The following is an 11,998-nucleotide window of genomic DNA, read 5'->3' on the forward strand; positions in this document are numbered from 1 at the left end:
CAGCATTTTTCTGTTTTTCGGATTTGGGAGTCCCGGGTGGGACTCGCTATCGGGATTGTTATGTGCAGGAGTGGTGTCATGGGTTCATTTCATTTTATACATAATTAATTTGTGTATATTTGGATTATTGTGGCTTGAATTTGTGTGGATGTAGTTTAATATATATATATATATATATATATATATATATATATATATGTAAATGTGAGATTTTCTTGTTAAGGTGGCAGGGCTCACCATTTCTTTTCTTTTGTTGGCCAAAAGACCATTTCATGGACTTACATTTTCTCTCTCCCGATCAAGCTCTCTCCCTCTTTTCACTTTTCTTTTCCTTTTTTCCTTTTTGTAAACTTCAAATCTTGATTTCTCTTCAACCATTTGGAGTTTGCTTGTGCCGTTTGCGGCAAGTTAGAGAGCTTGTCAAGATCTACGATTTGATCGGAACAAAAATGTTTTTGGTGCACCTTGGAATTTCGAAAATTAGGGCTTGGATTTGGGAATTATGGAGTTTTGTATATCAATTTGAGGTAGATTTTGTCTAATTGTCGACTTCCTTGGATTTAGTAGCTAATTTGATATTTTTTTTCCCTCTTTTGGCATGTCAATTTGATATTAATTGAATAATGCAAAGTTTAGGGTTTTGGTTATGCTTGAATTTTGCCCAATTGATGGGTTTAATGGAATTATAAGTTTATTTTGTATATGAATTTATAAAGACATGCTTAAAAGTCACTATGTGGTGGATTATATATGTTACTCCTAGTATGGCTGTTTTGGTGTATGTTGAAACATGCTTGAGTTGTTTAATTATTTTGTTATGACCATGAAATTGTTTATTGTACGATAAAGGCATGTTGGGAATTGAATGATTGAAATTAAAATGTTCCATATACATGGCATGAGGGTAATGATGGTATAAAAGAGGTGATGATGTAGATGATAGGTGTAGATGTGAGATAGTAGGGAAGTGAAATGTGGATACACGATGGTATTGGTGGGATGTATGAAAAAGCGAGGATATGGTGTGACATGCGGTTGCATTGACATTTTATGCATTGCATTGTATGTGATGGTAACGAGGATTACTTGGAAATTTAAGTGCCGTATGTGAAATCCCTCGTATGACCCCACCCCTTTTTCCTATTCATTATGTGTAAAGCATTGGGTTACTTACTTTATTTGAGGAAGTGCCACTTAGGCATCTCTACTAAGCCATTGTGCTCATTCCTCTATATTTTTCAGGGCTCGGGGAAGAAGTGGCAGATAACGGATCACCACAAATTTAGTTCAGAGATTTGAAGTTCATTTTTGCTAACTTTGTATTTTGGAAATCCGTTCTTTTGTAAAGTGTCATCTAAAAAAAAAAATGTATTTCTTTTGTAAAGCATGACCGTGTACTGTAATTACGACACATAATAATATTTTGATGTAAATTGAGACTACGTAGATATTTCGGGTTGAATGGGATTGTGATATTATACCTTGAGAAATTATGGATGCTTTTAAATGTATAATGTTATGCATTTTTGCCGTGAATTCGGAATTTTGTCGTGTATCCGATTTGGTAAGGTTGGCTCACAACGAGCCTTGATTTCTGGACATTCAGGCTACACATAGCAGCATCCCAGGGCTTATCAGCTGCCTGACAAGGCATGTCAGCCGACTGACAGTCTTTTCGTGACCATTCTAGCGAGTTGGGTATTGGAAAACCTTGTTTCGATCGCCAAACTTCACCATCGGTCGACCGAAACTCTTTCATCAGTCGGCCGACACCTCATATCCTGCTAGTCGATAGTTCACTTTGAGAAAGTCCCGAGAGCATGAAATTTTGATGGTTGTTTCAGCCGACCGACCCTGTAGGTCAGCCGGCTAACCATGTGACGAGTGGAAGCCGCTTGATATACGCCAAATTGATGTAGTGAATGTGCGGTTCAAGAAAAGCCTTTTTGGTCAAGTTTAAATTTAGAAAAACCACTACTACCACTACTACTAACGTAGCAAGGGTGAGTACGGATCGTCCCAAGGGATTGGAGTCGTACTTGGTTGTGGAATCGCTATTAGGGTTAGTAGGTCGAGTGATCAAATAAATGGTTGGTTGGTTGATTAAACTAGAGAGCAAATTAAACTAAATAATTGAATGTAATAAAAAGTAAGTAAGAGAGGGAGAAATCTTGGGGTTTAGAGGTCACCACCAAACAATGCTTTTCTATACCCTTAACTAGTGACTAATGAAGGAAATATGTGTTGCAATATTGATGTGTGTGTGTGTTTGGTTGATTCAATTAGCAAGGGTGACCAATTAAGCATACATTGTCTAATCAACATGTGAAAAGTACAATATATCTAGCAATTAAGTATATATTGTCTAAATAGCATGTAAAAAGTACAACATATCTAGCAAGTCATTAATCCTTTCATTAAGCTCACAAGCCAAATACACCACAAGGTTAGAGACATATGCTACTTGCATTCAAAAGTAAGGAACATCAAATAACAAGCATAGATTGTCCTCCCATTTAACAACTATGCTACCACTACACTACAATTAAGCTAATGACATGAAATTAAACTAATTAAGCTAAGGGAGAGGCACAATCCATCAAGAAATGAGCATGGACCATCTAGAAAATCACAAGAGCATTCTTTTAAGCACAATGTTTTGACAATCTCTAGATCTATATCATTAATACACATAGACATGCATCAAAAACACAAAAAATAGAGACAAACACATGAACATCTATTCTAGCATACATAGACATATGGATAGAATGAAATGATCAATTGGAAGCATTAAACCACATAAATCATTGAATAAACAAGATCTATATATATATAAAAGTGTTAAAACATGTATTACAACACTAATCCCTCAATAATACACAAAATCAAGATGTAGAAAGCATGTTTGGGGCTAACTCTAGCCTCAAGAGGATGTCTAGCCACTTATGGTAGTGCTTCTCCAACCCTCAAGGGCTAACTCCATGGTAGAGATTTGCTCATTGGTTAATGAAGAGTCTCCAATGGTGTCTCTAGCCTCCTCCTCCTCTAAGCTTGCTCTCCAAGAGATGATATGATATGATATTAGGTTATGTAATGTGTACTAAAAAGTAATCCTTATCCTTATATAGGTAGGTCAAAATGGCACACAAAATGAGCTAGGGTCGTACACAAAATATTCCCTAATGATTGGATAAAGGACAACTTTTGGTGAGCTGGAGATTTAACTTTTTCGCACTGGAGGAAGTTCGATCGATCGAACCTTGGACTTGGATCGATCGAACATGGCTGAGATTTATCGAACTTAGGCTAGATCGATCTTCATTGGTGGCGCTTTTTGGATAAAGACAAATCTGAGATATTTTGAAGATATTTTTGGGAAAAGGACAAAAGCGGTTGGTAGGGTGGTACAACTAGATAAGATCAATCATTTGGATAAGGACAAAGTAGTTCGATCGATCAAAGAATGATGTTGGATCAATCGAACTTTTGGGATCTCTGAAAATATCATCATGGCTCTGATCCATCTTGAAGTGCTGAGATCGATCATGTTAGATCGATCGAACTTTGATCTAAGATCGATCGAAGATGTTGATTTCCACCTTTTTCTTCCTTTTGCTTCCACTTGGCTCCTTTCTTTGATTTATCCCAGAATTGCTTCATTTCTGCTCTTATTTGGCTGAGTTAGCTTATTTTTGGGAGAAGTGCCTAAAAATGTAAATAATACGAAATCAATCTAAAATGGTAAAGTAAGATAGATAAAGGTACTAGAATGCCTAAGCTTAAGAGATTTAAATACGTTCTTTTCAGTGCTCATCACACTCCCAAACTTAAATATTGCTAGTCCCTAGCAATGAACTAGAAAGTAAAGGAATGAAATGAACAACTATACAACTATGAACTAGAAAACAATGAATGGATAACGCCACTTTCGTAGGGAACACAATTACACTTAGCATATACAACAAGCCTTTTAAACCCCTAAGTTACCCCTAGTGGACGAGTGAAGTCTCGTGAGAGTTTCCAGAAATGATACCCACAAACATTGAGCTCATTCTTACGAAAAGAGACACCAATATTGCAAACAAACATTATGATAAAACTACCTTAAGTATGCAATTTTTCAAACATTTCTAAGCAATCTCCCAAAATCTCAACATCAAGCAAGCAATATGGTCCTCCACACATCAAGAAAATGATCATGCAAATCAAAACAACTCTAAAATCCTTTTTGAGTGGACCAGCATAAAATGTGTTGCTATCTTAGCCAACTAAAGAATTAATCACATCCTTACCCTCAAACTAGCGCACAAATCTAATACCGATTATCAAGACAAAAAGTGGATCTTTTATTAAAGCTTTATTGTTCTAGGTGCGCTTATTCTTTTTACTCGATTTTTTTTATTTTTTATTTTATTTTTTTATAGGATCAAAGATGGAAGTATGGTACAATGTGCTAATATATTAAGCTTTCTAGCGATTCATGAGGTCGAGCGTTAGGTCAATGACTCCTAAACCAGACGGCTTTAGAGCACTAGGTGTTCAAACACCCCTACGGACTTACAAGCTCAAATCAACTAGGCTACAAATCAAAACAACCTCTATCTAATCATTTGCCACTTCTCACCATTTGGGAGAAGTCCTCATTTTTTTTTTTTTTTATAGCTTTTGCAACTTCTTCTTTTTTTTTTTTTTTTTTTTTTTTTTTTTTTTTTTGGAATAAACAAGTTCAATTATTAACCTAGAGTTTGGGCCCTCCACCTTTCGGCACGAGAAGTTCAGTGCTTGATAAGGCTAGAATTCCGGCTACTTAGTGAAAAGAGGTTATTATCCACCTTTATCAAGAATGAAAGTTTTCAATGCACTACTAGCTCAATTGGGATATAACCAATTCAATAATCAACAAAGCATGTACCCCACAAATGAATGCTAGTATGTGCCGGTGCTAGTGTAGAATCCTAAAGTGAATCTCAAAACAATCACAAAATCAAGATGATGTGGACCACAAGTGCAAGTAAGATATCAATTTTTTAAAAAAATTACTCCTAAATGGTATCGATAAGGCATACAAGGAGTATTGGACTCTCAAGTCAAGCAATTTTTAAAATTTAAAGCAATATAGTCCTCAAAAGATCAAAATCATCGCTAACATCAATCTCAAATCTCAATCATGCATTTAAGTTTCAAACTTAAGTAGAATGCAATAAAGACACCTTACCCCCAAACTTAAACTGCACATTGTCCTCAATATGCAATGAGAACAATGGAAAAGATGGAAAGAGTATACCGTGGTGATGTAAACATGAAGCCTGTTAATGGTCCAATATGAAAAAGGTCTCCCCTAAACTTGGAATCAACCACCTATTTAAATAACCACACTATCAAACTCACATCAAATGTCAAATGGGATAAGAATAATCAAGCATTCTAAGGCAATATAACACAAGATAAAAGAGAGATATGAGATCAAGCTCAATATAAATCATAAGGTAAGCATGACTACATATAAGGGCATGATGGTGAAAAATATTATTACTATGTTTTTTTTTTTTTTTTTTTGAATAAACAAAATAAAATAAAATAAAATAAATATTTTTGGATTTTTGAAAATTAAAAAGGCAAACAAAGTCAAACCAAAGTCAAAATAGAGAATTGAAGAACTGATATCGATCTGAACAAAATGTTCGATCGATCAGACATAGATAAAAAATATACAGGTTTTTGGTTCAAAAATTGGGCTAAGTGTTGGAACTCACAGATCGATCGAACTTTGAAGTTGGATCGATCGAAGACTTCAGATCGATCTTGAAATGTTTTCGATCGATGAGACAGAGAGCTAAATATGCAGGTTGATGCGGGCTCAAAATTTTTTTAAGTGTTGGATTATGAGATCGATCAAACCTTGAAGTTGGATCGATCGAAGGTGTTTTGATCGATCTAAGAATAAGTTCGAACGATGGGACAGAGAGGTGATTTGGATGCAGGTCGAAAATTTTTCTAAGTGTTGGATGCAGGTGGAAGTTTGATCAATCGAACTCTCATTTGAGATCGATCGAACTTATGTAAAATACTTGCATATGAACCAAAAACAAGTATCTAGACTTCGCAAGAAATGAAATTTAAGATAAAAATGAGGGAGGAATAGGGTTTTGACACCCTACGAAATGTCGTTGCTAGTCTTTAACATCTCTAGCAAGACATTGGGCTCTTTTAGCCTGGATCAAAGATCTTGTAATGCATCCCCTCTTTTTTGGGGTGATAGATACTTTGAACTCTACCCAACAAATGGTTTTTTGAAGAACTTGTTGGATTAAGCTCAAACGAAACTTTTGATCCCTTGTCAATGCAATCTTCTATGTGCTCATACACCGGGTCAACTAGATGTGTAGATTCTAAATGTCTTTGAAAGACTTGACCCTCGATGTAAGGTTTCAACCTTTGTTCATTAACCTTAAAAATGTTTTCCTTCTTCAAATTTTTGATTTCAACCGCCCCATGAGGTGCAACAGAGATGATTTCATAAGAACCCTCCCACTTGGTTCTCAATTTCCCAAGAAAGAGTTTCAGTGTAGATTTGAAAAGCCAGGCTTTTTGATCGAGTTCCAAAGACTTTTTCACAATATGCTTATCATGAAAGGCCTTGGTTATTTCTTTATAGAGTTTGGCATTATCATAAGCATTGTGTCTCAATTCTTCTAACTCACTCAATTGAAGTAGCCTATTCTCTCAGGCTTTATCAAGGTCAAAATTGAGCTTTTTGACTGCCCACAAGGCTTTATTCTCTAACTCAACCAGAAGATGGCAAGGCTTTCCATATACAAGTCTATAAGGAAACATGCCAATGGGAGTCTTGTATGTCGTTCGATAAGCCCACAAAGCATCATTTAGCTTCCTTGACCAATCCTTCCGGGTGGTGTTAATCGTTTTCTCAAGAATATGCTTAATTTCCAGGTTAGACATTTCAACTTGCCCACTTGTTTGAGGATGGTAGGGAGTGGCTACCTTATGAGTGACGGAGTACTTAAGAAATAAGTGCCTCAAGAATTGATTGCAAAAATGTTTTCCTTCATCACTTATTATAGCCCTTGGCATACCAAAACGAGCAAAGATATTGGATTTAATGAAGTAAATGACCACTCCGTGGTCATTTGTTTTGGTAGCACATGCTTCCACCCACTTGGAAACATAATCAACAGCAAGAAGAATGTATTGAAAACCATAGGATATAGGAAATAGACCAATAAAATCAGTGCCCCATATATCATCTCAACAACAAGTATATTGGTCAAGGGCATCATATCTCTTCTTGACATTGTCCGCATCTTTTGACATCTCTCACATGATTTGCAAAAATTGTAGGCATCTCTATGAATAGTGGGCCAAAAGAGCCTACTTTGAAGAACCTTCAAGGTGGTCTTCTTTGCACTAAAATGCCCACCACATGCAAGAGTGTGACAAAACACTAGGACGCTTGGAATTTCACTCTCTGGAATGCATCTTCTCACAATTTGATCCAGACAATATTGGTATAAGACAGGGACTTCTCAATAGTAATTCTAGATGTTGGCAAAGAAACGATTCTTTTCGTTCTTCGACCAAGAAGTTGGTAGCTTGCCTACTGCTAAATAATTCACAATGTCGGCAAACCAAGGCATTTTTCCATTAGAAATTTGAAAGAGTTGTTCATCCGGGAAAGAGTCACAGATTGGTAGACTAGGGAAAGGCTCTATCGATAACCTAGAAAGATGATCGGCAACCACATTTTTGGTACCTTTCTTGTCCTTGATTTCAAAATCAAATTCCTAAAGAAGTAAAATCCATCTAATTAGCCTAAGTTTTGTTTCCCTTTTTGTCAATAGATGTCTCAAGGTGGCATGATCAGAATAAACAATAACCTTGGACCCTAAGAGATAGGAACAAAATTTATCAAGAGCATACACTGCGACAAGTAATTCTTTCTCGGTAGTGGAGTAATTCAATTGAGCTCCCGAGAAAGTTTTACTTGCATAGTAGATGGCACAAGGAAGCTTACCCACTCCTTATTCCAAAATTGCTCCCATGGCATAATCAGAAGTATCACACATGATTTCAAATGGCAGTGACCAATTGGGAGGTTGCATGATAGGAGCAGATGATAATAATTCACGCAATTTATGAAAAGCGTCTAGGCATGCTTGGTCAAAGACAAAAGGAGTTTCCTTGGCAAGAAGATTGCACAAGGGTCGAGCAATTTTGCTAAAGTCTTTGATAAAACGGCGGTAAAAGCTAGCATAACATAGAAATGAGCGAACCTTTCTCACCGTTGAAGGTGGAGGCAATTCAGAAATAAGCTCGACCTTCACTTTATCTACCTCTATTCCTCTCCTTGAGATAACGTGACCTAAAACAATACCCTCTTGAACCATGAAATGGCTCTTTTCCCAGCTAAGTACAATGTTGGTTTCACAACATCTCTTAAGCATTAGATCTAAATTTTTGAGGCATGCATTAAATGAAAACCCAAAAATAGAAAAATCATCCATAAAAACCTCTAGATACTCTTCCACCATATCCAAGAAAATTGACATCATACACCTTTGGAATGTGGTGGGTGCATTGCACAAACCAAAAGGCATCCGTCTATAAGCAAATGTGCCGAATGGACATGTAAATGTGGTTTTCTCTTGGTCTAGTGGGTCGAGGGCTACTTGATTGTACCCCGAATAGCCATCAAGGAAGCAATAATATTGTTGCCCGGCCAATCTCTCTAGAATTTGATCAATGAATGGCAAGGGGAAGTGATCCTTTCTAGTGGCGGCATTCAATTTGCGGTAATCAATGTATACAAGCCATGAATTAGCGGTACGCTTAGAGATTTCCTCACCCTTTGCATTCTCAACCACCGTAATCCCCGATTTTTTGGGAACTACTTGAGTTGGACTCACCCATTTACTATTGGAGATTGGGTAAATGATTCCGGCATCTAAGAGTTTGACAACTTCCTTCTTAACTACCTCTTTCATGTTTGGATTAAGTCTCCTTTGGGTATCCCTAAAGGGTTTTGCATCATCTTCCATAAGTATGCGATGCATACAAATAGAAGGGTCAATTCCCTTAAGATCTGCCGCACTCTATCCTATGACTTTCTTATTTTCTTTAAGCACACTTAAGAGAGCATCTTCTTAGTCTTTTTCAAGACTTGAAGAAATAATAACCGGAAGAGTCTCTTTTAGTCCTAAGAATGCATACTTGAGATTGGAAGGTAGAGTTTTAAGCTCAAGAATTGGTGGAGAGACTAAAGATGATATCGGTGGAGTGCTAGAGAGTGGAGGAAGAGGTTCTATTGGAGTTTTCCAAGATGGAAAATCTAAGCTTGCAACAGATTCCATGAGATTGTTTACTTCATTCATTAATTTTTCATCATCAAATCCACAACTTTTATACATTTCAAGAAGACAAGAAGCAAGAGGATCATCGAATAAAAGAGATGAAAAACTATCCTCAATTGGTTGTTTCATTACCATCGTTGGAATCGATTCCTCAACAACATCATCTAATACATCAACAAGGCAACACTCATCTTCATCTATAGGATGTCGACTTGCATGGAAAACATTAAGTTTGATCATCATGTTGCCAAAGAAAGGTCCATAATCCCGGATCTACAATTAATTGTTGCATTTATGGTGGTAAGGAATAGTCTTCCCAAGATGATTGGGATATGGTTGGAGGGATTAGCAACCTGTTCGGTATCAAGAACTACAAAATCAACTGCAAAGTAGAATTTATCCACTTTGACAAGGATGTCCTCAACCATGCCCCTAGGTGTTTTGACGGATCTATCGGCCATTTGAAGCACCACCGAGGTTGGCTTCAATTCATTTAACCCTAATTGGACATATACGGAGTAAGGAATCAAATTAACACTTGCACCTAAGTCAAGAAGAGCTCTACGAATTTCATGGGTCTCGATTACACAAGAAATAATCGGAGCACCGGGATCTTTGAACTTAAGTGGAGTGTTTTGTTGAAGAATGGAGCTCACTTGCTCCGTGAGGAACACTTTTTTAGGGCTTGGTCCCTTGCTCTTCCTCTTTTGTGTGCAAAGATCTTTCAAGAATTTTGCATAAGGTGGAATTTGCTTAATGACACCCAAAAGAGGAAGATTGATATTGACTTGCTTAAAAACTTCCATCATGTCATGTGTTTTCCCTTCTTGCCTCCCATAAGGCGAAGTTTCTTTTAAAGCATAAGGGAATGGAGCTTTTGGCTTATAAGACTTTGTAATTTGAGAGGATGATGGAGAAGATTGAGAATTCTGGTTAGGAACATTTTCTTTCAAGGAAGTAGGAGTGGAATTGGGAATTGGATGGGTGACAACTTTTGGTTGCACCGATTCACTATCTTCCTTTGGTAGTTTAACCCTATTGTCCACTTGCTTACCACTTCTCAAGGTGGTGATGGCTTGCGCTTGAGCTTGGGAAGAACACGTTGATGTAGGGTTTGCTTCCACACAAAATTGGGCTTTGGATTCCTCTCGGGTTAATTAAGCAATTTCCCAATTTCTCTTGCATTCAATGCATTAGTTATGGTCCCAATTTGGGATTCAAGCTTTGATATGGATCGAGAGTGGGAATGCAATAAGTTGGTATTCTTCTCTAAGCTACCCAAGGCCATCAAAACCTTATTTTCAAATGTAGAATTACTAGAAAGTGCTTGAGGATAATGAAAGCCAACTTGGGAATCATACATTTGAGGATATGAGAGGTCATTCATTCTTTGATTATGGAAAGAAGAAGAAGAAACGAACCCTTGAGAACCTCCATTTCTTTTATGAGGTGGAATGTGTTTTCTTTGAAAATTTTTAGCTTGATAAGGGCTTGAGCTTTCATTCCACAATGGAACATATGCATTTGAATAGGGGTGAGCAAATGTAGCATTAACTTGTTCAAAGTGTTCATTAGCAACATGTCCATAGGGACAATCGAAAGTAGTATGCAAAACACTTGAACATGTCATGCAAGGCTCACAAAGATGAGTTGTATGATGAAAAGGAGATACATTGATAGCCGATTTTTGATTCAACAAGAATTGATAAAGTTTTTAAGAAAAAGTTTTAACCTCAACTACAATTTCCCTTGAACTTTCAATTTGACACACTGTTACACTTTTCTCCTTTTTATTAAAACCATGATCAAGCCGAGAAGTGTAATATTTGTGTAAAGAGTTTTCACTCATTTTTTTAAAAAGGTGCCAAATGTCATCTTCATGTTTTCCAAAATATGAACCTCCACATGAGGTATCAACTATGTCCTTTTGTATGTCGGATAGGCTTTCATAGAAGTATTGGACAACTTGCCATTTTGGAATACCATGATGTGGACACTTTCTTAGTAAGTCATTCAATCTCTCCCAAGTCTCATGCAACAACTCTCCTTCCCTTTAAGAAAATTCTCTAATTGAAGCACATATTACATTGGTCAAACTTACGGGGTAAATTTTTTTTAAAAACTCATTTTGCATTTGTGCCCAAAATGTTATTGAATTTACCCCTAAAGTATAGAACCAATGCTTTGCTTTATTTTTAAGCGAGAAAGGGAAGAGAAGTAATTTAAGAACTTCCTCCGGGACATCCATGTACCTCACGGTGGAACATAATTCAAGAAATTCATTAAGATACCTATATGGTTCATCTTCATCTAAGCCATAAAAGAGTGGACACATTTGAATGGTCTCGGGCTTGATTTCATATTGATTAGCCTCAAAATTAGGTAACACAATGCAAGTGGGTGCATGGTATACATGAAGATTATAATGATCACGAATGACCATTGGAGGAATTGGAGCTTGAACTCTGGGGCCATGTTGATTAAGAGGGAGGTTTTGCATGAAACGTGGGTCTAAGTAGCCAAGATTACCCTCTAGATTTTCCATGTAAATGCCTAGAATGAATGATATGACAAGGTTTATACAAGACTACAAGTAACACACAAATCACAACAAAATAAGCAAGCACTCC

The sequence above is a fragment of the Cornus florida genome, unplaced genomic scaffold, assembly GCF_030987335.1.
Source record: "Cornus florida cultivar Cherokee Brave unplaced genomic scaffold, ASM3098733v1 CherokeeBrave_3.0.0_Hap2_Chr06, whole genome shotgun sequence".
NCBI classification, from domain to species: Eukaryota; Viridiplantae; Streptophyta; class Magnoliopsida; order Cornales; family Cornaceae; genus Cornus; species Cornus florida.